The sequence below is a fragment of the Phyllostomus hastatus genome, unplaced genomic scaffold (assembly GCF_019186645.2).
Source record: "Phyllostomus hastatus isolate PE091 unplaced genomic scaffold, TTU_PhHast_1.1 phas_scaffold_11, whole genome shotgun sequence".
NCBI classification, from domain to species: Eukaryota; Metazoa; Chordata; class Mammalia; order Chiroptera; family Phyllostomidae; genus Phyllostomus; species Phyllostomus hastatus.
This window is the reverse complement of record NW_025334005.1, coordinates 255029-280679: the sequence shown is the minus strand read 5'-3', so window position 1 is coordinate 280679 and position 25651 is coordinate 255029. Positions and strand designations below refer to the sequence as shown.

The following is a 25651-nucleotide window of genomic DNA, read 5'->3' as shown; positions in this document are numbered from 1 at the left end:
GGGCGGCCCCGGCGAGGTGCTGGGGGCTTCCTCAAAGTCCAGTGTCACAAAGTCCGACCGGGGGTCTGGACGGGGCCCCAGCACCAACATTGTCTTTAAAAGCCCCCGGTGACTGTAACTATCACGACAACCTCAGCAGCGGTTCCTCGGAGCTGAGTCTGTGGCTGTAACCTGGAAGAACTCCGGGGGCAGCAGAGGCACGGAGATGCAGCCGGCCGTCCACCCACTGCCCCCGGGGAGTGGCGGGGAAAGGGGGGCAGGGGTCGTGAACTGGGCCTGAACTGCAGATGAGAGGTCCCGTCCTGGGGGTGAGGGCCATGTCCTGGGGGCGACCGGCCCAGCGTGGGCACGGCCCCGTGTGACCGGCAAGCACTTGGAGCGGGCAAACGTGGGGACTGGGCGTGTTCACGGGGCACTCGCAGGCCCCGCGCAGCACAGCTGCGGCCGTGAGCCATGGCCCGAGTAGCGGGGCCAGCACAGCCGTGGAGTCTTCTTTGCAGAAAACCAGTGGGGGTGGGGGGCGGGTGGTCATGGGGGGCCTTCAAACTCAACTCCAGAAACAAAACTGACAACCCAGAATAGGGGCCCTGTGTCCCCTGCGTCCTGCTGCCCTCGGACCTTCTCAACCGACCGGCAGGTGGCCCCACCACAGGGACACCTGCCCTTGCTGCTCCCACTGGCTCAGGGGTGACAGTCACACGTGGACACAGCTGGTACCCAGTCCCACGGGTGCAGCAGGCCCTGCCGGACGGGCCCGAGGTGCCAGGGTGTCTCCGGGCACAGAGAAGGCAGCCACCCACACACCAGTTCTTCCCAGCACCCTCCTGGACACACGAGGCCAGAGACCCCAGCGAGCGGGAGGGTCCTGACCTTAGCCAGGGGCCGAGTGCCTGCATCAGCAGGTCCCTGGGAAAAGCAAACACCTGGGGAAACACCTAATGATTAACTCGGGGCCGGACCGCGGGGGCGCACAGGGCGCCCTCTGCAGGTCGGATCAACGACGGATCCCTCCTCCTCTCCCCGATTCCCAGCAGCTGGCTGCCCGAGGAAGGCACGCGACAGCGACTCCTCTGAAATTCTCGGGAACTGGGCGCCGCGTCCCATCAGGCAGCGCCGTGGGGGAACGGAGGGGCTCCACCGACGGGCTCTCCGACCCTGGGACCCAGCGGGATGGGGGCGGAGAAGGGAGGGCAGGAAAGTGCGAACCCCCAGCGAGCTGCACAGCTCGGCTCGGGAAGGTGAATGCTGCCCGCGGGCGCGCACACATGGGGCCGGGTGGGGAGGATCTCGAGCTATAAAAACACCGGTCGATCAAGTTCGATGACTCTGAGAACGTGTTTCGGTCTCAGCGGCCCTGCCAAGGTACCTGTTAACACGGTGGGGGGTGGGGGAGAGGAGGATGGCAGGGAAAGCGATCTTCACAAAGACTCCTGACTGGCGGCCGAAGCGTTCGAGGGAAGAGGGAACCGGAGTCTCACGGGGGCCGAGAGGCCCTCGGACGTCGGCTGTCTGGCGGAGGGCCAGGCCCACGCTCGGCTCGGGGCCGCCTGTGCCGCGGCGCCCACAGAGAACCTCCCGGCAGAGCCAACTCAATGGAGGCTGGAGCACACGGCCCGAGAAGGCGGCTCCTGAAAACGCGGAGGCTCCGTCAGCTCTAGTTTAAAATATTCACAAATACTTTTTTTTTAAAATGCAAGTGGAATCTCAGACGGACACCCGATGTGCTTAGAAGCAAGCTTTTGTGACTGCCCATTCATCCTGGGCATTCAGATGGACAACACTCAGCCCTGGCCGGGTGGCTCCGCGGGTTGGAGCGTGGTCCTGTGCACCAAACGGTCACAGGTTCGATTCCCGGTCAGGGCACATGCCTGGGCTGTGGGTTCCACCCCCAGTCGGGGGTGGGGACAGGCGGCATCCGACTGACATTTCTCTCTCACACTGATGTCTCTCTCCCCACCCCCCTTCAGGAGTTAATATCTTAAAGACAGAACATCACCGCCAAATACAAATTTGACGCAACTGCCAACGAAACACCTTGGTAGGAATGTTCACGAAACTTCACGCTCTGACCTTGAGGCTCACGGCTGAGGGGACGGAGCCCGCAGCACCGGGGCAGCGCCGGGAACCGCCCGGTGCCACGGCTGCCTAGACAGACACAACGGGCAGACCGTGTGACCCTGACACGGAGACAGGCCGGGGACCAGCGGATGCCGCAGAGACGCCCGGCACCGGCCCTGCGTCCCAGGGAGAGGAGCCAATCGGCACAGGACGCAGCGGGCGGAAGATGCCAGAACCGGAGCCCGCATCCACCCGGCTCTCGGTGCGCCCACGCCGACGAGGCTCCAAATTAAAGTGTGTTCTGAAACCAGGGCTGTGCAGCCCCATGCTCAGCACCCCCTGAATACTGGGGTGTGCTGGCTGGCCATGCTCGGGGAGTTCGGGTCCCTCCGGTGAGTGCTGGCCCTGGGCAGTGACTGAAGAGGGGGTGTGGAGTCCAGGCCCAGGTCGCCACCACCCTCCCCCACCCCCGCCGCCAGACAACCATGGGTGCCAGAGGAGGTGACATCTGCCCAGAGAAGGGACCCCAACAGCACGCCCACCCTCAGAATCTGCACACGGAGGTGCAGGGCGCTGGGTGGGTCCTCTCAACATGAAGCACCACACGCTGCCGATGCGAGCGGCGTCTGGCTGGGTGGCGGGGTTGGTGGTAAACAGACTCCGTGCCCTGGCCCGCTGTGGAGGAGGAGAGGGAGGAGGAGGAAGAGGCGGAGACCTGGCCTCCCGCTCCCCGCACACGCCAGCGCCCCACAAGCCACGGAAGCGCCACGGGCCCAGTGCCCGCGCCGAGGGCCAGCGGGAAGGTCACCTGCCTCGGCGCCTCCGGCTCAGACAGCAGCTGCCTCCGGGGCTGACGCAGCTCCTCAACCGGGGCTCACCAGCAGCGGGGTCTGGGAACCGGCCGCATCACACACAATTAATTACACAGCCCCGGGAGACTGCCGGGGAGACGCAGTGTCACCCACACGTGAGAACTAACACACGCGGGTCCCCGGAGGCTTCAAACACATCCCGCCGGGCGCTGGGGCTCCAGGCAGCTTCCTGTGGCTCCCGGGCGCCGGGCCCTGCGGGAGGAGGCGGTGGCTCCGTCTGGGGCCATGTCCCCACCTCTGCAGGAGCCTGTGCGGCCACTCACAGGCGACAGCTTGGACCCCACCTTGGGTGGGACTGCAGTGGCCCCAGCCCTGCCATCATCCTTAATGATGGTGTTTAAGCTGAGGGTGGGTTTTCCTTAATTCCTATTATTCAGACAGCTGTGGAAACCTGCCCACCCCACCCCATGACTTCCCTTTCCACCTCCTGTGTCCCTAAGGCTCTGGAGGAAACACCCTCCCCTCTGGGGAGGTTAGAGTGACCGAGCCGCCGCCTCCAGTGAGACACTGGCAGGCTGCGTCGGGGACGACCCTGGGCCACACCAGGCCGCCCCACGGCCGGCTCGCAGCTCCGAGAACCACGCACCCACACTCTGAGCCTGGACGTCGGTCTGCCGCCCTGCCGAGTGGGCCGGACAGACCCCAACGAGGTCACACGGGCCCGAGGACCCCCTCCTCGAACACCCACATCAGTCTGTCTGTCGGGGGGTCCTGGCCCACCGGAGATCAGGATGCCAGGGCCGCTCCGGGATCCAGGGGCGCAGACGCTTGCCCAGGGCTGGGAGCCGGTGATGTGTCACCGTCCCCCAGCGCTGTCTGGGGAGCAGCCCCCCCAGAAGGCCTTCCCCTGGCTGACCCAGCCGTCCAGCCCCGCCCAGTTCTCCAGGTCCAGCCCAGGCCACGTCCACGGAGCATCTCCCGTGAGCACCCGCCTCTGCCGACGTCAGCGGAAAGATCACTCCTCCAGCTCCCCCAAGGCTGCGCGGACGCTGGACAAACGGACAGACAGACGCCTGGGCGTGGAGAGAATGTGAGCAGGGACGTGCCTGTGCGAGACGGGCCCACGGGGACCCTCGGTCCAGGCGGCGCGAACGCAGAGAGTCCCCGACCACAACGCCACACCCCTTGGTGTCCAGGGGCTGCGCTGCACACCCGACTTTCCAGGCCCCCGTTCTGGAAGCTCTCAGGGCGCATGCGGCGTCCGAGAGGCCTTGGACAGTATCAGAACCCGCGTGACTCCGCACCCGTGACTCCGCCACGACCAGAAACAACAAGCGACACAAGCGAGGTTAGAGCCGCAAGATGAACCCAGAAACAATTCCCCGAGCTTTCTCCGCAGTTGCCGCGAACGATGGGAAACGAACTTAAAACAGCGCAGGCGCCACAGTCACAAAACCAGGACACGTCTAGGCATCACCCGACAGAGTGCGGGAGAGACCTGTCCGCGGGCAAGGACAACACGGAGCCGGGACAGAGGACGGATCTCGACGACGGAGAGACCACCTCTGGAAGGCAGCCCCCCCGAGGTCCGAGTCCTCGAAAACCCCCGCTGGCCGGCTAGCAGCCCGGAGGAGGCGAGAGCTCCGCCAGAGCCGATGGCGGCGTGGGCTTCCCACTTCCCAGGAGGGACCCGGCGTTCTGCCGACTTTCCTGGGGACAAGGGTCATGTTTCCGTTCCTCACTTGAAGAAGGAAGTCACCCAGAAGCAGAGAGCTCCGGGAGTCCGTGACCAGCCCCCCGCCACGCCCCTCCGCACCCTGGCGTCTGCCAGCAGGAGCCCCGAGCACAGAATTCGGGCTGCCCTTCACCGACCAGGAACCCAGACGCTGCGCTCGGGGGCCAGCGGGTGCAGGTGGGAGGGAGGAGAGCCGGGGGGCGGTTTCCACGCAGGAAAGGGGCGGGGGCAGCGACGAGGTTTGTGCTTCAGGGTCTGGGCCGTCAGGACAGCTTTTCCTACCAGGGTCGGAGCCAAGAAACGAGAGGGAGCCCCGAGCTCCTCACGGAAGCCCACCAAACGACGCTGCGGACACGGAGCCCACGGCACGGGTCCACGGAAGCCCACCAAACCACGCTGCGGACACGGAGCCCAGGGCGCGGGTCCAGGGCGCACGACAGACAGACAGAAGCGGCGTTCGGCCCCTAATTAAAACAGACGCAGGCTTCTGGAAAACACCCACAGATGGCACGTCTGGAGAAGCTTGCCAATCGCAGGGACACACCACTGCACCAGCCCACGTGCCCAGGTGGGCCCGCCTCATCTCGGCCCTGCAGCGCCAGGCGCAGAGGAGCAGGGAGGTAGATGTGCTGGGCCCCCGATCCGACAGGGCGGGCGCCATCTCCGGCCGCCCCGGAACCCTGAGGCAGACCACTGCGGCGTGCGCAGAAAAGCATGGGATGAAGACAGAACATCACCTGGCCGCCCCCCTCTAGGGGACACCCCCCAACCCGGGCACAGTCCCATGCTGGATGCCTGGTATTTCGCTACAAAACGACCGGCCGTTTCCACCGGGAGGACTGACCACGTCCCTGTCCCCTGCCCCGCCCCCCCACGGCCCCACAGGAAAAGCAGCCAGGAGATTTTATTTCTAATGCACCTGCACACAAGGACGAAGAAGAAAGGCCAGGCCAGGACCCCGGGGTGGGGGGCGGCAGATGAGGGAGCCCCTCGTGGAAGAAGGGGGTCACAGGCTCCCCCGGCCTTTTCTGGGAGATGCACTCCTGCCGTGGCCGGGGGACGGCGAGGACAGACGGGCTGCTGGCGATGTCCCCAGGGCGGGCCCTGCAGGCGGGTGGCCAGGGACCAGGCAGGAAAGGCAGCCCACACGTGTGGACGCCACCCCTTCCGCTGGGGGACCCTAACCAACTGCTGCTGCTGCAGGGACAGTGGCGACCCACCCGGGACAGGCAGACCCCGGGGCCACGGGCTGCCTACGCTGACATCATTGGGGACAGTGTCACAGGCCCTGAAGACAGAAGGAGACAGAAAAGCCCAGAGAGGGGCACTCGCTTCATAAGACACTTCACTTGTAGTGACGGGAGGCTCTGTGTGCCTTTAATGCAGTGGGACACGGAGCCCGTTTCCCGATTGACAAAGGGCTTCGGGGATGCGGCCGAGTGGACAGAGGAACCTCGACAAGGAAACGCCGGCGGGAGTGTTTAGGGGAGCGGGGAGCGGGGACCGGCCGCCCGGCCTGCACCCTGACACGCAGGAAAGCGACAGAAGTTTCGTCTCCGCGGTGACAGCACCAGAGCAAAATCACAGCGCCTTTCTCCCGACGCCCTTGAGGAGCGGTGGCTACCTGGGCGGACAGGTAAGGCGCTGTCACAGAGGAAAAACGTCACAAGAAAGGAAGGGAGGGAAAGGAGGAGGGGGGAGCAAAGAACAATTCAGACCAAAGGCCCTGAGTTCTCTCCCACCAGTCCGAGACACGCACGGCGCCCTCTGTCAGAAGGTCACGGCCGTGTGTGTCCTCCCATCTCTCCCCGCTCCCTGCGAGCAGAGGTGAGCGAGTGCGTGGCAGACGGACTTGCAGTGCTCTGCAGAAATGCAGGTGGCGGTTTTATTCCGGAGCCAAAACGGGCCGCACAGAACGGGAGGGTGACAGAGGCCAGAACCAGCGGCCCAGGTGGCCCCGTCCCGCTCCCTCGGCTGACTCGCCTTGCACGTGCCCTTGTCTCCGAATCTGAGCGCTCCTCGCCGGTCCGCAGCCCGGTGTCCCCCGAAGCCAGCCCCGAGGGCACCAGCCCCAGGGAGGCCTGGGAGGCGCATGTCCACCTCCAGGGCTGAGGGGCCAGGAAGAGACTCCTCCGCGTCCATCCTGGGTGGCCTGGAGGCCCCTTTCCCTGAACCTCGGTGACTTCCGTTACAGAGCGAGCGAGAGAGAGAGATGGAGGCCTGGAGACAGGCCGGGCTGGGCAGCCTGAAGGGTCCCCAGAAACACTGGGGGGGGCGGTGCTTAACGAGCCCAAAGTCCAGACGTGAGGAAGCTGCCTGTGGGCGCAGCTGTCCGATACCGCCGGGTGGACGGGACAGAAAGCAAACACGGCGCCACTCGGACAGGTCCAGGTGGGAGCGGGGGTGCTCCAGCTGAGCAGCAAGCGGCCCCTGGAGGAAGCAGGGGCCCCAGCAGGGGTGGGCGAGCGGCAGAGGGCGCAGAGGTGGGCTGGGCGAGGCGGGGCTCTGAGGGCAGGAACGGAATCCCGCCCGTAGCCCCGCCCCAGGCTGCCTGGCAAATTCCAGTAGCTCCAGCACAAGTGGCCGCCCGTGTGGGCCGGCCGTGCGGGCCGCCCCCACCCTCCCTGGGCCGGGTGCCAGGGACTTCCCGGGCGGGTACCAGCTGCCTGCTTTGAGAGAGGAGTCGTGGGACAGCGAGCTGGGGACAGCAACGGGGCCACAGGCATCACGGGACCAGCATGGCTGGCACTGCCCCTCCCCGCCTGGGGACCAGGGAGACGGCTGTTCTGGAACCTCGGCCTCCTCACCTTCAAAGGGGCTTCATGCCATGCCTCCTGGGAAGGCTGAGGGGGTTCAGGAGACAGAGGGTCTGGTAAGACCCTCGGCAGGAGCCCGACGTCGGTGCCAGTGAGGGCGTCCGTGGCAGTAAACTCGAAAACATCAAGTGACCAGAGGCCAAGGTGCACGCACACGTGTGCACACATGAGCACACAGAGACACACCCGTGCTCACACAGATGTGTGCCCGTGGATACACACATGTACACTCACACAGGCGTGTACACACGGGTGCAGTGTGAGCCCACATGCACACATACACATGGATGCGCACATGTGCATGCACCCCTTACAAGGCTGAGATCAAGGAAGGAAGGAAGGAAGGGAGGAAGGAAGGGAGGGAGGGAAGGAGGAAGGGAGGGAGGGAGGGAGGAAGGAAGAGAGGGAGGGAGGGAGGGAGGGAGGGAAGGAGGAAGGGAGGGAGGAAGGGAGGGAGGGAAGGAGGAAGGGAGGGAGGGAGGGAGGAAGGAAGAGAGGGAGGGAGGGTCACGGAGAGGAAAGAAGACACTGAACACAGGAAGACGACCAAAACCACAGAGAAAAATCAATGAGACGATAGCTGCTTCTGTGTCAAACAAAATCGACAGAATTCTAGCAAACCGACACAGACCAGCGAGAGGAGATTACGCGAACAGCGCCAGGAGTGACGTGGGGACGTCCTCACGCCCCTGCCACCGCCGGGCGGGGAATGACGGAGCACCGAGGACAGCGGGACAGGAGGGACGAAGCAAACCGACTCCTCCGGAGACCCCGACCGTCCCAGCCCCTCCCACACAACAGGGGTCGCTGGAACAGCCCTAAAACTAAGAAGGAGATGGCATCGTTTTAAAACTCCCAGTTTGACAAGAAAGGGAGCTCCAGACCCAAATGCTTTCACTGGAGATTCCGGGAAACGCGGAACGAAGAACGAACACCAATTCCACACGCCGCCTGCCACAGGCAGAACGGGAGGGGACGCTGCCCGCCCCACGGTGTGCAGCGAGGACGGCCCGGACAAGGGGTGTACGAAGGGGTAGCGCGTCGAGTGGCACCACACACGGACACAACGATGCCCCACGACCGGTGGGAGCTATTCCAGGGACGCGAGCAGGTTCAGTATTTAACATCGAAAGGCAGTCCGTGTTTAGCAACACACGACGGCAACAGCGCCAGGCCCAAGGGGCATCCACGCATCCTACTGCTCCGTGCCGAAACAGCATTTCCCAGAATTCATCACCCCCCCTCCCCGCCCCCCCGGCCCAGGACAAAAATCTTGCAAAAACAGGAAGGGGGGACTTCCCCAACCGGACAAAGTGTGTTAACAAAGAAGTGTCCGCCGACACCGTCCCAAAGAGGCGAGGTCCGGGTGCTTCTGCGCTGGGATGGGGAGCAAAGCGAGGGCGTCCGCCCCCACCACCCGGACAGCCCCGCTGAGCGGCAGGGGCTGGGGGCTGGGGTTCTGAGACGCACTCGTCCCCCCCAAGCTGGCTGCCTGACCCTGCGGACACGCCAGAACAGAAACACCCCGGGTGGCGCCCGGTTGATGGGTAAGACCTATGGCAGGTGAAACACATCTCAACAGTTTAAAAAGAAAAAAAAGGCAGTGACTGGCTTCTAGGAAATGCGAACGGCCTCCCTGTTCGAGGGATCTTCGTTGCCCCCACAGAGAACAAGTAAATCACCGAGCTTCTGAAAAGGCCGGCCCTCCCCGCGGCCTGCCTCTATTTTTGGAACGGCGCCTCCTCCCCCGGAGGCTGAACTCAGGTTTGTGAAGGGCTCTGAACCGGCTTCGTCCCCCTCAGGAAACGCCCCAGGCACAGAGCGGCCCCGGCCCCGGGCTGGCAGCCAGGGCCCCCGAGGCTGTGCCTGTGCAGGGCCAGCCTGCCCCAGCCGGGGGTGAGGGGGTGCGGGGGGCTCTCCTGGGCGGCGCCCCGAGGTAGCAGCTGGGCTCCCGGGGGGACGTGGGGGTCGCTGCCTGGCCCCCGCTGCCCACTGCCCTCCGGCTGCCTGCGTTCCAGCTGATTCTATGGAACTGGAAGGAAGGAGGAGGCACCCTGGGGACTCGCCGAGGGGCACAGGGGGGACACAGGCGCCCCACACGGAGGAAGGAATGCCAACACCCTCCTCCCGCCCACAGAAGGGCCTTCCGAGAGCTAGGAGCCCGCTCCTGCCCAAGAGGGAACAGGCGTTCAAACCAAAGTCAGTGCCTGGATGTCCACGGCAGCCTCGTCCCGATGGTCACACGGTGGTGACAACCAAGGTCCTCGGACAGGGGACGGGCGCTGCGGAATGTGACTCAGCCGCGAGAAAGGACCGGGGCCGGACACGCCGTCTGTGGAGGCACCTGGAAGACGTCCCGCCGGACGAGAGCAGCCGGACACACAGGCCGCGGGCCATGCGGTCAGCTCACGTGAAACGTCCCCGTTTGTGAATCTGGAGAGTGGACTGGGGGGTGCGGGGGGCTGCAGGGAGGGGACGTGGGGCGTGGCTGCCAACGGGTGTGCGGTTTCCTCGCGGGTGCGGGAAACCAGAACTGTGGGACCCAGACAGAGGTGGGGCCGCCCCGCAGCGTGGACGGACAAGATGCCGGCGAAGCCCACCCTCTAGCCGGGTGAGGTGGTGTGCGTCTCAGCTCAACAACAACAAAAGGACCCTCTGACCTCTGACCTCTGACCAGCTCACGGAGGTCTGGAATCCACTTCCTGCGGGGAGGGGGGCGGTGGTTACTGAACACAGGGCGAGACATTCACCTCTTCAGGGAGGAGGACGGGAGGGAAGGACATCATCGCTCACGGCCAGCTTTGGGCACAGGCCATGTCCCCCAGCCAAGTGCACGCTGCCTGCAGGGTGGCCGGTGGGTGGACGCCGCTTGCCCATCGTGCGGTCTGCCGCGGTCTGTGCCGGCAGCAGTGGGACTCCGTCTGACTCCCCCGTGGGTGCTGGGCAGCACAGCCAGAACCACAGGGGGCCCAGACCCCGCCTCTGCCCCTCCCCGCCCCCATGGGAAGTCGCTTGTCCACAAAGCAGGCCGGGCAGGGGGCTGAGGGCCCATCGTCTCCCGGACAGTGGGGCTCCTCGGTCCGCAGCTCCACGACCGTGTCCCAGTTCCCGTGTAAAACCATTTGGCGACAAAGTCAAACCATGAACGATGCCCACGGGCCGAGCCACAGGGCCCTGGGGCAGATGGAAGACGGAGGCCCACCCCGGCGTCTCCGTGGTGGCCGTGAGTGCCAAGGGAGACCCTGGGAGGGGAGAGACGGGTGTCCTCTCTCGGGCTCGGCCACGGTGGGTGTCCCGGCAACGGCCCACTCAGTCCGTGCCTCCCTGGGTCTCCCATCCGGGCAAGTCCTCTCCCAGCGACCCTGGACTTGGCCGCGTTAGGGAGCCCTAAGACCAGCCAGAACACGGGAGCTTGCTCTCCCTTGCTGTTCCTGGGAACCCTGCAACCACCATGGGGCCGGGCTGGGCTGGCCTGTCAGGCGACGAGACACAGATGGTACAGCCCCCCTCCGCCGCCGCCGTCGCCACCCCAGACACCTGCGTGAGACCTGCCCCAAAGCTGACCACAGGTGAGCTCAGCAGCCCCCAAGAACTGTCAAATGTTGTCCAAAGGCCAAATCCGGCCCACAGCTTGTTTTTGTAAATAAAGTTTTATTGGAACGTGGTTGCGTTCGCAATGCTGAGACCGAGCTGAAGACGGACTTCATGGCAGGCAGGCACAAAACACTCAGTGATTGACCCTGAATGAGCCCTGTGTTGGAGCGGTTTGTCACGCAGAACAGGTGACGTGGTGCACCCTGGATTTAATAGGTCCTTGGGAGGTGGGTGTCGTTATCTCTACTCCCCAGCTCCCGACACCGGGGGTCAGAGCGGGGAAGGGTGCAGCCACGGCTGGGGGCGGGGGGCGCGTGCGGGCGGCACGCACAGGTGCATCGGATTTTACCCTGCTGGGTCCCGCCCCCAAGTCCCCACCCCGCCGCAGCTCTAGCTTTCCAGAGAGGGCCCCTGGCTGGACTACGAACGAATACTCCACCTCCCCTTCTCCCTCTTCAATAAAAGATGGCAGGATACACTTTCAAACGAACAAAAGCACATCCATGTCAGAGAATCCACCGAGGGCCAAGAAGGCCCCACGGAGCCGCACGCTCCACTGCCCCCGGCGGCCACCTGGAGCCCCGGGGAGGGGGGCGGTCGGCCCGCCGGAGCCCGGCCATGGGACACGCACCCTCCCTCCCCACTCCCGGCGCTCACGGGGTGAGGAAGCAGCCCTGGCGGCCCCCAAGGCGGCCGACGTCCCCACCACGGCGGCAGGTGACCTGGGGTGGGGGGCTGCCGGGCGCCCCCACCCTGAGCCCCTGCGTGAACTCGGGGCGTTCCCGCAGCCCAAGCCAGAGGCGCTGCGGAGGACAGGCAGGGGCAGGAAGTCACTCGGGGCCCGTGCCTGACCCCGAGACCCCGGCAGGACAGAGGAGGGGAGGGAGGGGACAAACTCAAACACCTGCGTGAGGCACGAGTAATGTCCAGACAGACGAGGCAGGCGCAGCCGGCATGCGCAGCGACGAGAGCAGAGCACAGTGCACGGACACGTGTGGGTCTCGACTCTGAGTCCTTCGTCTCGTCTGATGCTCTCAGCCGCCTCGGCTGTGTCGTTGCTGCCTGGTACGGGTGGGCAGGCTAAGGCTCAGAGAGGTCGACTGGCTCGCCTGAGGTCACACAGCAGTCACCGGGCAGAGCTGGCCCAGGGCAGCGTGCCCCAGCACCACAAGGCACCACTGACCAAGGGGACTCGCAGGTGGGCGCCTGGGGGCAGTGCAGACACGCCCCAAAGCCCCCAAGATTCGGGGGCAAGACCCCCCCACCCACCCGTCCTGGCAGGACCAGCACCGCAGCCTTGGAGAGCAGGGCGCCAAACCACAAGCCATTTCTGCCTGGATAGACAGACAGACGGACAGACAGACGCCCCGTTCAGGTCCCGTCCTGAACCCCGCCCCCGCCCGCACCCTCCTCCCCGCCAGACGCCCCGGGACGGGGGCGATCCAGTCACACGCTTACAGGGCGCAGATCTTGTGAGTTGGGGATGCGCCAGCTGGAGGTCACACCTCAGGTCCTTCGGAGACGACCGTCCATGGGGGACCCTCGGAGGCCGCCAGGCATGCTGGGAGCCACCCGCACACCGCGAGGGGAGCGGGCTGGGCGCTCCCGTCCCCCCCCGATTCTAGGGCCCGGTTAAAACACACGGCGCACCAGGGGCGCCCCAGGCCTCGGGCCCCGTCCCGGGAAGTGGGCGTCAAGTGCTTCCTCCCAGAGAGGGGGCGCAGGTCCCCGGGGCGGGGGGATGAGCGCGCCCCAACAAACCCGGAGAGAACACGCACACAGAAGCAGCAGGAGCGAGTGAGCCAGCCAGCTGCAGAGACACACAGGATCTCCGCTTCCCGCGACAGCACTGTCCACAGGGAGCATGTAACCAGCGTTTACTCATTGTGGCGTCAACAGGTGACCCTTCCCGGGAAGTCCCTTTGGCCCCGACAGGGGGGGCGGGGTGGGGTCGGCAGGGCGCTCCGTCACCTCAGAGGTATTTCCTTTCCCTGGGGAGAGCAGAGGCTCCACCCCAGGCCACTGACCCGGCTCCCACCAGGTGTTCCATTTCACCGGGAGCCCACCAGGTGTTCCAGGCCCAGACGCCCAGCGGCCCTAGGACCCGCCTGCCCGCCCAGGGCCCGGGGGGTGCTGGCTGACAGTGACAACACCCCCCGCCCCCGGACACTCCCTCGGAGACGGAGCCCTCCCTCGGGCTAAGCCCAGGAGCCGCTGCCCTGGGCTTGGACGGCTACACTCACCATGTGGCCCCGGGGGATGAGAGAGATGGCCTAGCCCAGGGCGGGGGGTGGGGGGCCCTGGCCAGGGCCTCGTGCCTTCCTGAGGCTCCACGTCCTCTCCAAGAGCTGGACCCGGCCCCCCCACCAGTACCCACACGAGCCCCGATGTCCCCGCCGGCCTCGGGTCTCTCTGCCATGAGGACTGCGCCCCACTGTGGGGCGTCATCAGCCGTGACAGGGAGGTTATGACCCCTCCCTCCCGCTCCTACAAAGAAGGGTCTTGGAGATGAGTGACGGGGGCGTCTGCAGGAAGGGGCCTGTCGGGGAAGATGGCAGAGGGGGTGACAAGGGAGAAGCGGGGGGCCGGGGGACAAGAAGCTGGGAGGCAGAGGCCGGCACTCAGGGAGCCATGCGGCAAACCGGTGACCTCTGACAGTGGCGGGATTCTGGCACAGAGGCAATTTTGAATTTCCCAGGAGCCACGCTTTTAAAAAGAAAAGAGAAAGAAGCCGTTGAAATGAATACTCATATTTTATTTAGCTCGCCATTTTATATGCAAAACGCCATCATTTCGACCTGGGGCGCTTGCTCCGTTTCCAGGCCCAGTAGCCACGTGTGTGTGGCTGGCGGCCGCCGCACCGCAGGCCACAACCACAGACAGAGCCGCCGGCGCTGGCGGGGGGCCCTCGTCAGGGGCAGCAGCCGCCCCCGACGCCGAACCCGAGATGCCCCAGTCAGCACCGCGGTGTCGCTGGGCCCCAGCAGCGGGGTCCCCGGGTCTGAGTCAGACCCACGGGCTGCCCCCCGCCCGGGTGCCTCGGGCACACCAGCCCCTCTGAACCGGTTCCTGCGCTCGACCACAAAGTGGGGTGATTTGCAACGTGGCTGCGGGGGGTCTAACGCAGGTGACACAGCCAGGATCAAACCTTGTTTCCGGGGGACAGCAAACACGCAGCGTGGACTTCGCGCCGGGGTCAAGGGGCAGCCCGGCCCACAACCAACCCCCGGGGCGAACCTGGGAGCTGGGCCCAGGACTGACCGCAGAGGGCGGGGCGGTGCCAAAAAACGGGCCGGGGCAGGTCCTTCTGTGCGGAAAGAGACAGACCCCTACCTCACACTAGACCTGGAGTTAAAAAAAAAAAACCAATGAAAAAAAATATTGAATGACAGAAGAGGCCGGAGGAATGACCTGTGACAACTGGGGTAATCTGAGAAGCCAACATCGTTTGGGGAATACAGCGATGAACTTGACCACATCCGAGCATTAAACATTCGGAGCCGACCGGCGACCCGTGGTGAAGAACAAACATGGAAACCCGAAAGTTTCGGGAAACGGAAAGCCAAGGGGGGCTGATGCGCTGAAGGGTGGTCTCGGAACCGGAGGAGAAACTGCGGTTCAGGGGAGAGACCCCGCCCGCCCGCCCGCCCGCCCGCCGGGTTGGCGTGAACCAGACGCACCAGGATGGGGGCGCGGGGAGCTCTCGCGCCAGGCTGGGGGATCACAGTGCAGCGCCACCCGCTTGGGGACAGTCATCGGAGAAACTCGTGAAAGTCGGACCTCTGCCCCCCAAATGGCAGACCCAGCGGTGTCTAACGACACCCTGGGAAGGGCTGCCCCGCCCAAGGACGGCCCCACGGCACAGACGGAGAGAGAAACGCGGACACCAGCCCGAAAGCCCGGGGTGGGGAGGACGGAAGCCCTTCCCTGAAACACTACAGGACGGTGCCAACGCACCAGGCGAGCAACAGGACCAACACCGATTTCTTACGTAGTTCTTCATCAGGGTGCCCCCAGGGCAAAGCCTTCAGGAAGCAGGGGGTGTCCTGACGCCCGTCCCCACACCTCACAGGGGGACCCGGGGCCCCACGGGGCCAGCACGCCGCACAGCCAGCCCAGGTTTCAGGCTGCGAGGCCATCAGACAGCCCAGGCGCTTCAGGAGCTACGCTCTGCCAGAAGCACTCCCTCCCCTGCTCGTCTCTCCCGCCCGGCGCCCGCCTCAGTCCTGCCCCAGCCCTGGCGAAGCCCACCGGCACGGAACACCCCTGGGGGCCCCCAGGAAGGAGTGCGTGTCCTCCTGGGGCGGGGGGGACTCTGGACATGGCGAGGGAGTCCTACTCCACAGACTCCCGACAAACAGGGGCCACCCTGTTCTGTCCCAGGATCCCAGAGGCAGGCGGGCCTCTCTCCGTGGGTCGGCCAGCAAGGGCGGGAACCTCTGCTTCAGACCCCCAAGGCCGGGTGTGGGAAGCTCACTGCTTCCCACGTGCTTCCGGAGAGCAGGGGCTCGGGGAGATACGTGCGCACCCACGTGGGCGGGCGGGAGTCCCGCTGGCAGCAGCCGGACGGCGGGAGGGGCCCGTGCGCTCGGACAGAGGATGGCCACGCAGGCCACGGTGCACCCACGGGATGCGGCGTCACTCGGCCTTGGGAAGCCAGGACGTTCTGCCGCCTGCCGCCACGTGGCTGGACCCCGAGGATGCCGGGAAAAGTGAGAGACACCACTCACAAAAAGACTCTAAATCCAGAGTCAAGTTCACAGAGACGGGAAGCAAAGGGGCGGGTGCCCGGGGGCAGAACGAGGGGCCGTGGGCACGTCCAGACGTGGTCCCCCACTGGAGGGCCCCACACACGCGTGTTACTCACGCAGCACCACTGCCCCAAATGACGAATAAGCAACCCAGGGGACGGTGTCCACGGGGTGCCCTTCCCTCCAACCTGCACGGCGTGGGCGGGGGAGGGCAGCAGAAAGCACCCCAGGGGGCCCAGGCAGTAGAAGCGGGTTCAGCGCCTCCCTGAACGGTCGAGGCGTCCCCCCAGCGCCGTCCCACGCTCCCCTGGAAAGGTCTCCCCGTCATCGAGAGGGGAGACGAGACGTCACTGACTTTGGGACAGCGGGGACGAGGCCCCTGGAACCCTGGCGTGGCCCCGGGCTGCTCGGTCACTAAGGGTCCGACCCAGAACAAACCACAATCGCAAACGGAAGTCGAGCCACGCTGAACCCCGACACGCAAACAACAACCGCAGAGCTGCTGCGCCCTGCCTCCTCCCTCGGACTCGGGCGTAAGTCAGGACCCCCGTGGGGCACTTGGACGGCCGGGCCCCGCTCCCGGCACAGCGGTCGGTGTGGCCGAAGGACAACACACACCCAGGAGGCAGCGCGGTTACGCACTTGGTGACGGCCGCCCACTCCAGGGACAGACTCGGTCAACAAAGGCGGATCCCAGCTGCAGGGGGATGGGGGGTGGGGGTGGGGCAGGTAACCGCAGGGTCTGTGAAGCGTGCAGTCTGGTTTTATGCATTTAATCCTCACCCGAGGATACGCTTGTTGATGTTTTTTTAGAGAGAGAGAGAGACAGAGAAAGAGAGACGTTGGTTGCATCCCGTACACACCCCAACCGGGAACTGAACCCACAGCCTTCCGGTGCACAGGACGACGCTCCCACCAACTGGGCCACCCGGCCAGAGTGTGTTCGCTCTCACTGTAAAAAGTCGCCGCCTTGGCCGTCCCCACCCCACCTGCCGAGGCATCGGGGATGTCGCAGGGCCTGGCCGCTGAGCCAAGTACCGGGCCCTCTCCTGGGCCCCGGGCAGACGCTGGACACGGCCCCGCCCAGAGCGTGCCGGCTCCTCTGCCTGCGTCCCCTGCAAATCCGAGCGTTCGGACGAAGCTGACTTCTGTGTCCTTGATCCCCAACAGTCAGGTGGCCCCACGGGTCACTTCGGAACTTCCGGGGGCCCTCTGCTGAGCACTCCAGCTGCCCCTCGACCGAGGTCCCCTGCTCCCTGCCCCCGCAGCATGGGGCAGGGAGAGGCCAGGCCAGTACGGAAGCTCCTCCCCCTGCGGGGGCGACGCAGGCGGCTGGGGGACGGACCGGCCTGGGGTTTTTGGGGCGTCCGGCCCTTTCCCCACGGTCCTCTCCTCCAGCTCCCGGAAGCAATCTTCCCCCCAACGACAGTCGGCAGTCGGGGCCGGTGCCAGCCGACCCAGCACAGCGCCCGGCGCGCTGAGATGCAAGCCAGCCGGCGGCGGGGGAACAATGGCTAAACGACTGGCAGGGCTGGAGGCCACCCGTCTGTCATCGGCCCCTCTTCCCACCACCCACAGCCCCGTCTCTGCGAGGACACCCACACCATGGCTGCGTCGGGGGCCGCGGACAGGCCTGTCTTCCGTGACGTGGCTGTGCCCCCTCCTCGGCGGCTGAGCCCCACCTGTGCACACCCCCACCCCCGGCACGTGAAAAGGCCTTCTTGCCCTTCCAGTGCCACAGAGGGACGGTCCGGGTCCCGACTGTCATCGCCGCAGAGATGCGCCCTGGGTGACATCAGACACCCAAGCTGCACCTTCAGCAGGGAAGCGTCCCAGCTCCGTCAAACCCCAGCCGCTGCCCCTGAGCCCACACCCTGCCGCCCTAGACTCTGCCGCCAGCCAGCCCGTCCCTCCGTCCCGCAGAGCGGGGACCGCCCAGGGGCCCTCGGAAACCCGCAACTAAACCTCACAGACGACGCACCCTCAGTGACAAGACAAGGGACAAGAGTTGTTGGAAACTGTCACCCGGCCGCAAGGCAAAGAGACAGGACAGAGTCGGGGAGGGGCGGGGGTGGGCATGGGGGGGACACTGCCCAAGGCCACGCAGGCACCCCAGTCCCCAGGCCTGAGTGAGCCCCTCACCTGGCTGGGGACAGCCCTGGAAGGGAGCCCAAAGGGTCAGAACACACGAAAACCAGGTGGCCACGGACAGAGTCTTCCGATCCTTTCAGCCGGCGATTTCCAACCGTAAGGACGAGTCCAGCATGCAACCCCCACCCCTCACTCGGGGGGCCCCGACCTCCCCTCCTTAGGCTGTCAGATAAAAAACGACAACAGCCACCCAGTGGGAACAAATACAATGTTTACCTATTTTTTTCAGGACGGCGAAAAATATCTATTTTTGGTGTGCCGCAGAACTTCAGTTCCCGGGCCGAGAGACGAGGGCAAAGGTTGCCGACCGCTGCCTCCGGCCTAAGGCCGGCGGGGTCCCCTAACTGCGGGGACTTGGGGCCGCAGCGCTGCCCTAGGACAGCAGGCTGGACACCGAGGTCGTGGCCTCCCCCACCGCAGGTGGGGGACCGGGGACACCCCTTCATCAGATGTGGGGTCACCAGAAGCATCTGTGCACCGTGTGTTTGGGTAACAGGCATTTCTGTCCACCGTGGGCCGGGTCACATCTAGGACGGCCCGGGCCCAGCTTCAGGGCCGTCCTCAGGAACTCCGGCCCGAGCTCTGCCTGGACTCCATCGTGTCCACAGGAAAACCGCCGTCCACCCATGGCTGTTGGTTCTCCCGGCCAGTGCCCAAGCGTGCAGCTTCGGCAAACACGCCCAGGGCAGGCTCGGTGGGCGGAAGTCCCCGGGCCACCTGAGGCCTGTGACACTGAGCTGCTGAGAACCAGCAGGCTGGTGGCCCGACTGGTTCTGTGACTCACTGGTGGCGCCCAGTGCTTGCGGGAGGGGGAGTTACTGGCAGAGGCCGGCTCGTGCTGCAACTGCCCCAGGGACGCTCTCCCGCCACACGCTGCACCCCACAAACATCCCCGGGGCCCACTGGGCACCGGGTGCCCACCAGGACCCTGAGATAGGGGGAGGAGCAGGACCCACTCTTTTCTTGGGGACCCATCTGCTGCTGGAGGGATGGGGCACCCTGGACCCCGTGGGCAGCAGAGCCCATGCCTGCAGGGGGCCGGGTCGGCCAGGCCCTGGCACAGGACGACGGGAATGCTGAACAATTCGTGGAAATCAGGAAGATGGTTTGTGTGGGCGTGGTGGGGAGAGGGGGAGGGGCAGGGAAAGCCCCAGGCAGGAGTGGCTGTGCCCTCTGACACCAGAAGGGGCCCCCCCCCGCCCCACACCAGTTCCTGCTCCCCCGGGAAGGGGTCCCAAGCTGAATTTTCAGGAAGGTTCAAAGACTCACTCCCCAATCCCAGGCCGGCCTTCAGCTCAGCTCAGGAGGCATGACCCTCACCCTGGACCCCGGGTCTCCGCGGTCGGTCCCCGCTGCCCCGTCCTGCCCTCAGACAGAGGGACCACGGGGCCATCAGAGCCCCCGGAAAGCACCGTGCCAGCCCCGGTGTCCTGGCTGCCGGCCACTCCCCGCCCAGCTCAGGAATCCACCTGGTTCCCACTTGTCCTGCTTGAAGCTTGGGGAGGACTCACGGGCCGGAACCGATCGAGGACAGCTGGCGTGGGACGCCCCGCCTCCAGGGCTGCAGGCCTGGGGGGGGACCCCGGGGCGCAGCAGAACCCCGCCCCCGCCCGTTTCTCCCTCTCCCCCCGCCAGGTGCTGCGCTGGGGGCCTGGCCCTTCACAACAGCTCAGCTGGAAAAGCCCCGGGCACCCCTTCCCCAGCAGCCCCTCCCGCACGTCACACACCGAAGTGAGCCCCCAGGACGGGCTCCCAGATCGTACCCATTGGAGGGGGCTCGTTCACCGCCGGCTGTAACGCTAACACCCAGCAACTCTTCCTTTCCCATCTCTGAGTCTCTGAAACCCCCTCGGTCTCTCCGGGCCCGAGCTCCCTGCTTTCTGGAGGCACGGCACCGTGTTTAAACGCCACGCGACCTGAGGTCACGGGAAACGTTTGTAAACGTTCATACGTGTGCATCTTCCTTGCAGAACAGCGTTAGGCTGATGAATAAAAGAAGATTAATACGAGAGCACTAACGGGAGGGCCCACCTATAAATCTGAGGGCGGGCGGGAGGAGCAGCGGGCAGCCCTCCCGGCCCCTCGCCCCGCGGTGTCTGTCGGGGACCGCGGGTGGCAGGTCCCACCCCGTCTGCAGGCCAGCGGATACACTGAGGCGAGGCAACACTTACTTTATTTTGTGAGTAGTTTGTTTTTATTGTGTTTTTCCCATCACTGTTTATCCCCCTTACGCCCGCCCCCTTCCACCCCCACCCCCCCACCGCCAGCCCCCATACTGGGGTGCGTGTCCACGAGGCCTTTTCTTTTTTAGGCAACAGTTACTTTAAATGTCAATATTGACCTCGCAAACGGGGCTCGACATCCTGTGCAAATATTTAAACCGGTGAGGGACAACTTTAGCCGTTGGCCAAAGCCTGCATGGGAGCTCGAATATGACAGTGACGGCCAGGAGGGGGGTGGGCATTTGGATTCTTCGTATGACATGGGGCAAGAAGCCTCCAGGAGGACATAGGATTTTTGAAAAACCACCCTTTTAGGGAGCTGAGGGGCCAAAAGAAACTTTGGTAAAGGCTGCCCCAGCCAGGCGCGGCCCCTGCAGTCGTGCAAGTATTACCCACCTACTGGATGCCTCCTGTGGGCCCCCTGCAGGCATGCAAGGACCACCCACCTACTGGGTGCCTCCTGTGGGCCTCCCAGGATGCGGGCCAGCCGGCCTTCCCCCTGAAACCCTGAGCACGTCTCGAAGGGCGCCCCTAGACCTCTGGGGGGCAGGTCCCTCCAGGAGGCTCCAGTCCAGCCTCAGTCAGAACTTGGGGGGAGGGTGGTCAGGAGCCCCTCACCCGAGGCCCAGCGGTTGAAACACGCAGCTTTGCCGTCAGGAGTGCGTGGGCTCACTCAATGAGCCACCGCTGAGGCCCCTGGGAAACCCCCCAGGACAACTGTCCTGGTCTGTCACCAACACTGGTCCCGCCCCCTCCCACAGCAGCCAATCCCAGGGAGCCTGCTGTCACCTCAATTTCCCACCCCCCCACCCTGCAGCCCAGGGCTTCCAGGGTCTTGCTCTCCTAGGAGGTGACTTGGGACCCAGCTGGCCCGGCCCCACCCACCCAGCAAGAGTGACCCTGTGGCTGTCCCCGGGTCTGGGCAGGTACTCGGCCCTGCCAGGACCGGAGGCCTCTGGGGTGGCGGGAGGCTCACACCATACACGTCTCTGTCCCCAAAGACGGACCTCGATGCCACTGCAGCCCGGGACATTAGCATTCATGAGCTGCCCCAAAATGTGTCTCAAAATTGCTTTCAGAGAAAAAAAAAATGGGTATTTCCCATCAAGAAGGCCAATGGGAAACGTTGGTTCTCCTCCCCTGACTGCAGGTAGCTCTTTTTCACGCCTCAGGAGCGAGACCAGCACTTTCTAACCAGCGACTCTTGGCGCCCGTGGGGTGGGGCGGGGCGGGGGCCCGGGGGCAGCTGCGGTCACTCGTGACTGCGACCGAGGACCCCGCCTCGGGAGAGGACGCAGACCACTCCTGCCAGTTCGCTCAGGCGGCCCCGCCTCTTCCCGGGGTTTTGTGTCCCCAAACCCCCTCCTGCCCAGACTGGGGTGGGGACCCTCGCTGTGCCCCACAGCACCCAGGGGTCACCTCTGTCACAGCCCTGTCCCACTACATGCTGACTGGCCAATCCCGTCTCCCCTCCCCACTGGCCTGGAAGTTCTGGGGCACCTGCAGCACCGCCCCCCTCTCCCGCCAGCTCCTCCTGTTGAGATCATTTTCTTCAAGGTGCAGGAAAACCCCACATTCCCTAGATGACCTCTGACCTCTGACCGGCAGAGAAGGGCAGGCCCCTCACTTGGGACGGATGGTGGGTCCGGGGCGTGGTCACAAGGGGGTCCCAGCCTGGGGTCCCCAGGCTCCGAGCCCTGCACCCACGCGCTCCACGGTCTCTCACGGTGGGGGGCTGGGCTCCGAAGAGGGAAACAACCGGCATTTGTTTGGGGTGCTTTCCTCCCCACCCCGTGCCAGCTCCCCTTCGTCAAAGAAGAGGACTGAGTAGACTGGCCCGAGGCCACTGGTCCCCTCCCTGGGGCGTGGGGCAAGGTACAGGCCCGTTTCTGCAGGCTTTGAGGGCTGGGGGCTGCCGGCTCCAGACCCACAGCCTCAGGGGACGCCGGGCCTTGCGGTGAGCAGGCAGGAGGCTGGAGTTTGGGGTGGAGGGGGGAGAGAGTTCGGGGCTCAGACAGGAGCCTCCCCTAGGGTCCTCTGAAGCAGGAGGCCCCCTCGGCAGCCCCCACACCGAACCCCACTTTGGAGAAGTCCCCCTTGCTCACCGACAGGTGAAGGGCCTCCCGGGACTGTGTCCCTTAGGCCTCGGTTACGTATTTGGAAACAAAGCGTGTGAGATAAAGGAAGATTTCTCTAGAAAAGCAGGTTTGCTGGTGCTTCCCTGCGCACCGGCCGGCCAGCTCCTGGCCTCCTTCTCCCCGTTCCCAGCTCCACCGCCACAGGTTCCCACCGCCGACGCAACAGAAAGTGCAAGGCCGGGTCCGAGCGCCCTCCTCTTCCCCGTGGCGGTCCTCCTCTCACCGGACCCCGGCCTCCGGGGCCCGGCTCCTCCTGGGCAGGGAGGGTCCCCACCAGGCCTGGACCAAGTCACCTTCACAGGGTGACCCCTCGACACCAGTGGGGGGGGGCCCTTGAACGCAGCCCGAGCACCTGTCAAATGAACGAGGGAAAGAACAGCTCTCGGGAACTCACTGGAGCCTGAGCTGGGCTTTCTGAAGCGAACGGTGCGTGGGGCCGGAGGACGCCAGGGTGCCCCACCCTACCCCCACCCAAATGGGGTCCACTGTGCTCAGAGCGGCCTGGTGCCCCCTGGGGCCCGCCTTTTGGGGCCGTTCCGTCGTTGAGGAGTTACAGCCTCCTTCCAAGGGACCCCTAAAATGCCACCTTCCCACCCAACTCTTCCTTCTAGGAAAACCGGCAAAACTGCAGCACGGTAGCGGGGCCAGGGGCCTTCAGAACGCCGATCCCCAGCCGGTTCCCCACCCGGCCACCAGGGAGACACCTACTATATGAAGTTGGGGTCCTCTGCAGGACCCCTGAAGGATGCTGACTTCCGGGCTCCACCAGCGAACGCCTCCCACAGTGGCCACATGGGCTACCCCTCCTTAATCACAGCAGCACCCCCGTGGGCTCAAGGCCCCAGGCAGACAAGGCCCGACCCTCTTACCAAAGGCAGCCAGGCTGTGACCCTCTTACCAAAGGCAGCCAGGCTGTCACCGACAGCAGCGTGGAAACTCGGGTCCCTGGGACAGGTGCCCCAGGGTCTGTCCCCACTCCCCCCACCCCCACCCCGCAGGAAGGGCCAGGGCGAGGCTGGCGGTAGCAGGCCTCCCCCACTACTGCTTTCTGAGGACGCAGGGGCTCGCCCTGGGGGTCAGCAAAGTCGTCCCAGGCAGAGAGCCCCAGCCCCCTGCCCCTACGGAGGACTTCCGAAATTACCTCTCTGCTTCTTGGCGCTTACTTTAATTAGCGATTGACCTCATTAATTCCAACTTGAGTTTCCAACAAAAAGAGGTCACGGAACTATTCAATTTACTACCTCTGATTTCCAGGGGGCCCGCGGCAGCCGCCTGGAGCCCCCCAGGTCCTGGGGCCTGAGCTCCCAGCTGAGAGCCGGGCTGCGTATTCTCAGATCTCGCTGCCCAGGGTCGCTTTCAGAGCGCAGCCGAGAAAGCCAGGGTCAGGAGCACTGGCCTCGCTCCCAAACCCGCTTCGGATGCCCCTAGCCCCACGGAAACGCAAACCTCGCGCCGGCCGCCCGCCCGCCCGCCCTCCCATCCCGCGCAGACAGCCGGCGCGCAGGCCCATCGGCAGGGCAGCTCCGCACCCTCCGAACCCCGCGGCGAGGCCCTCCGCTGGGTCGCACCTGCTCGCGCGACCCAGCGGCGCCCAGCTCGGGTGCAAGTGAGTGGTGGGCGTCTCCCGGCACGCGCCCCGCGCCGCGGCCACCCTGCGGAAGCTCCTGAGCCCGCAGGCTGCGCGGGCGGAGCTGCCGGGCCGCCGGGAGAAGGGATGCCCGGGCCAAAGTTGCCAAGGGAAACTTGAGCAACTCCGGCGCGCCGGTGCCAGCCTCCTGCATAATTCACGGGCGGCGGCGGCGGGACGCGGGGGCCGCTACCTGCACCGGCCTGCACTCCCACCCCGGAGGGGCGCGGGGCGGGCAAAGTCGAGCAGTTGGCGGGGACTCTGCGTGACCCCGGGGACCCGGGTGCCCGACCTGTGACCCCAGGGCCTGCAGCAGGTACCGTCGACCCTGACCTTCCAGGGCCCGATGCACCAGTCGCGGGAACCTGGATAGTGGGTCTGGGCGCTAGTACAGGACAAGATGACCGTAGCAGGGTCTCCAGGGACCTTGCGGCCGCAGCGCGAGTCCCCGCCCCCCGCGCGCCCCCTGGCGGCCCCGCGCCGGGTCCTCGGCCCCGCACGCTGGTCGGCGAGGGGCGACCTAGAGCAAAGAGACCCCCGGGTGGGGGGGAGGGGATGAAGATAGATCCACCTGCGTTGCCCCAGGGGGGAACGGCGGGAGTGCTAGGGGTGAGGGTGTTCACCAGCGAGAAGGACAAAGGGGGTGGTCCGAGCTCTGAGCCCAAGCCACTTCCAAATTATTTTGAACCAGCCCTAAACCAGAAGAAAGCGCGGGCGGGGAGGGGCGGGGGTTGCGTGGGAGGGGGGGCGTTCTCCACAGAGACGCGACGCCCTATCCCCAGACTCCAGGAGTCCAGAACGGCGCTTACCCGATAGTTGGTGCTCCCGGAGTCCAAAGGCACCCAAAATGCAGCCGGCGTGCCCGGTCCGGCGCCCGGGGGCCACCTACAGTCGTTCCCAGCCCGCGCTGGCTGCCCCTGCCACCCCCGCCCCGCGTCCCGGGCCACCGCCTTACCTGGAGCCGGGCCTCAGCCAGGTCTCAGGGAGTCCGGGCAGGTCGGAGCCCCCTGGGGAGGGCCGGCGTCCGCTCGCACCTGGCTCGGCCGCGGGGACCCGCGCGGCGCCGCGCCCAGCCCGGCTGTAGCGCGGGAGCCCTAGCCGCTCCGCCGCTCAGGTGTCCGGGGTGGGGGAGGGGACGCTGCGGCCCCGCCCCACGCTGCTGCAGGAGGCCGGGAGCTCCTCTCCCGGGCGACTCGGCTGTCCCTCCCCTCTGCCCTGCGCGGGCGGTGGTGACTGAGGAGGATGGGGGAGGGGTCCTATTGCCAACAAGGGCGCGCGCGGCCCGGATCCGCGCGGGCGACCTGCGCGGACGTCTGCCCCAGCGAGACCGTGGGCCCGTCCCACCTGCCCCACCTGCTCGGGCGGTCGTCGCCGGCCCAGGAGCCGCGCGCCGGTCTGTTGTAGCAACGCCGGCGGGCCGGGCGCCCAAGGCTGCCCCGCCCCGCCCCGCCCTCGCTGCGCGGCGGCCGCCCCCCCCCCCGCGAAGAAACCGGGCGGGCCAGAAAGTCCCCTATTTTGTAAAGCCTGCCTCGTCTGTGCGATTAGAGGACGCGGCCGCCGCCGGCCCTGGAGTATTTCACGTTCACAGGGTTTGGGAATACTGAGGCCCCGGCACATCGCGAGGTGCGCAGAGCCCAGAAAACTTTGTGCCGGGTTACTGCGCCGCCGGCGGTTCTCAGGCCGCCTTCCGCCTGGGCGCCTCCTTCCAAGAAAGGTGGGGGATGGGGCCCGGGGAATAAACGCCAGC

The 25651-nt window shown here is 65.8% G+C and overlaps 1 protein-coding gene across 1 annotated transcript in view; it reads right to left on the bottom strand.

Annotated features, from left to right (window-relative positions):
* SHANK2 (SH3 and multiple ankyrin repeat domains 2) overlaps nucleotides 1–25244 on the bottom strand; it is a 297330-nt gene extending 272086 nt beyond the window's left edge. Inside the window, exon 1 of the mRNA XM_045854859.1 lies at nucleotides 24860–25244. The gene's annotated coding sequence lies outside the window, so the exon portion shown is untranslated. The remainder of the gene's footprint in view (nucleotides 1–24859) is intronic.
* Nucleotides 25245–25651: the final 407 nt, after the last annotated feature.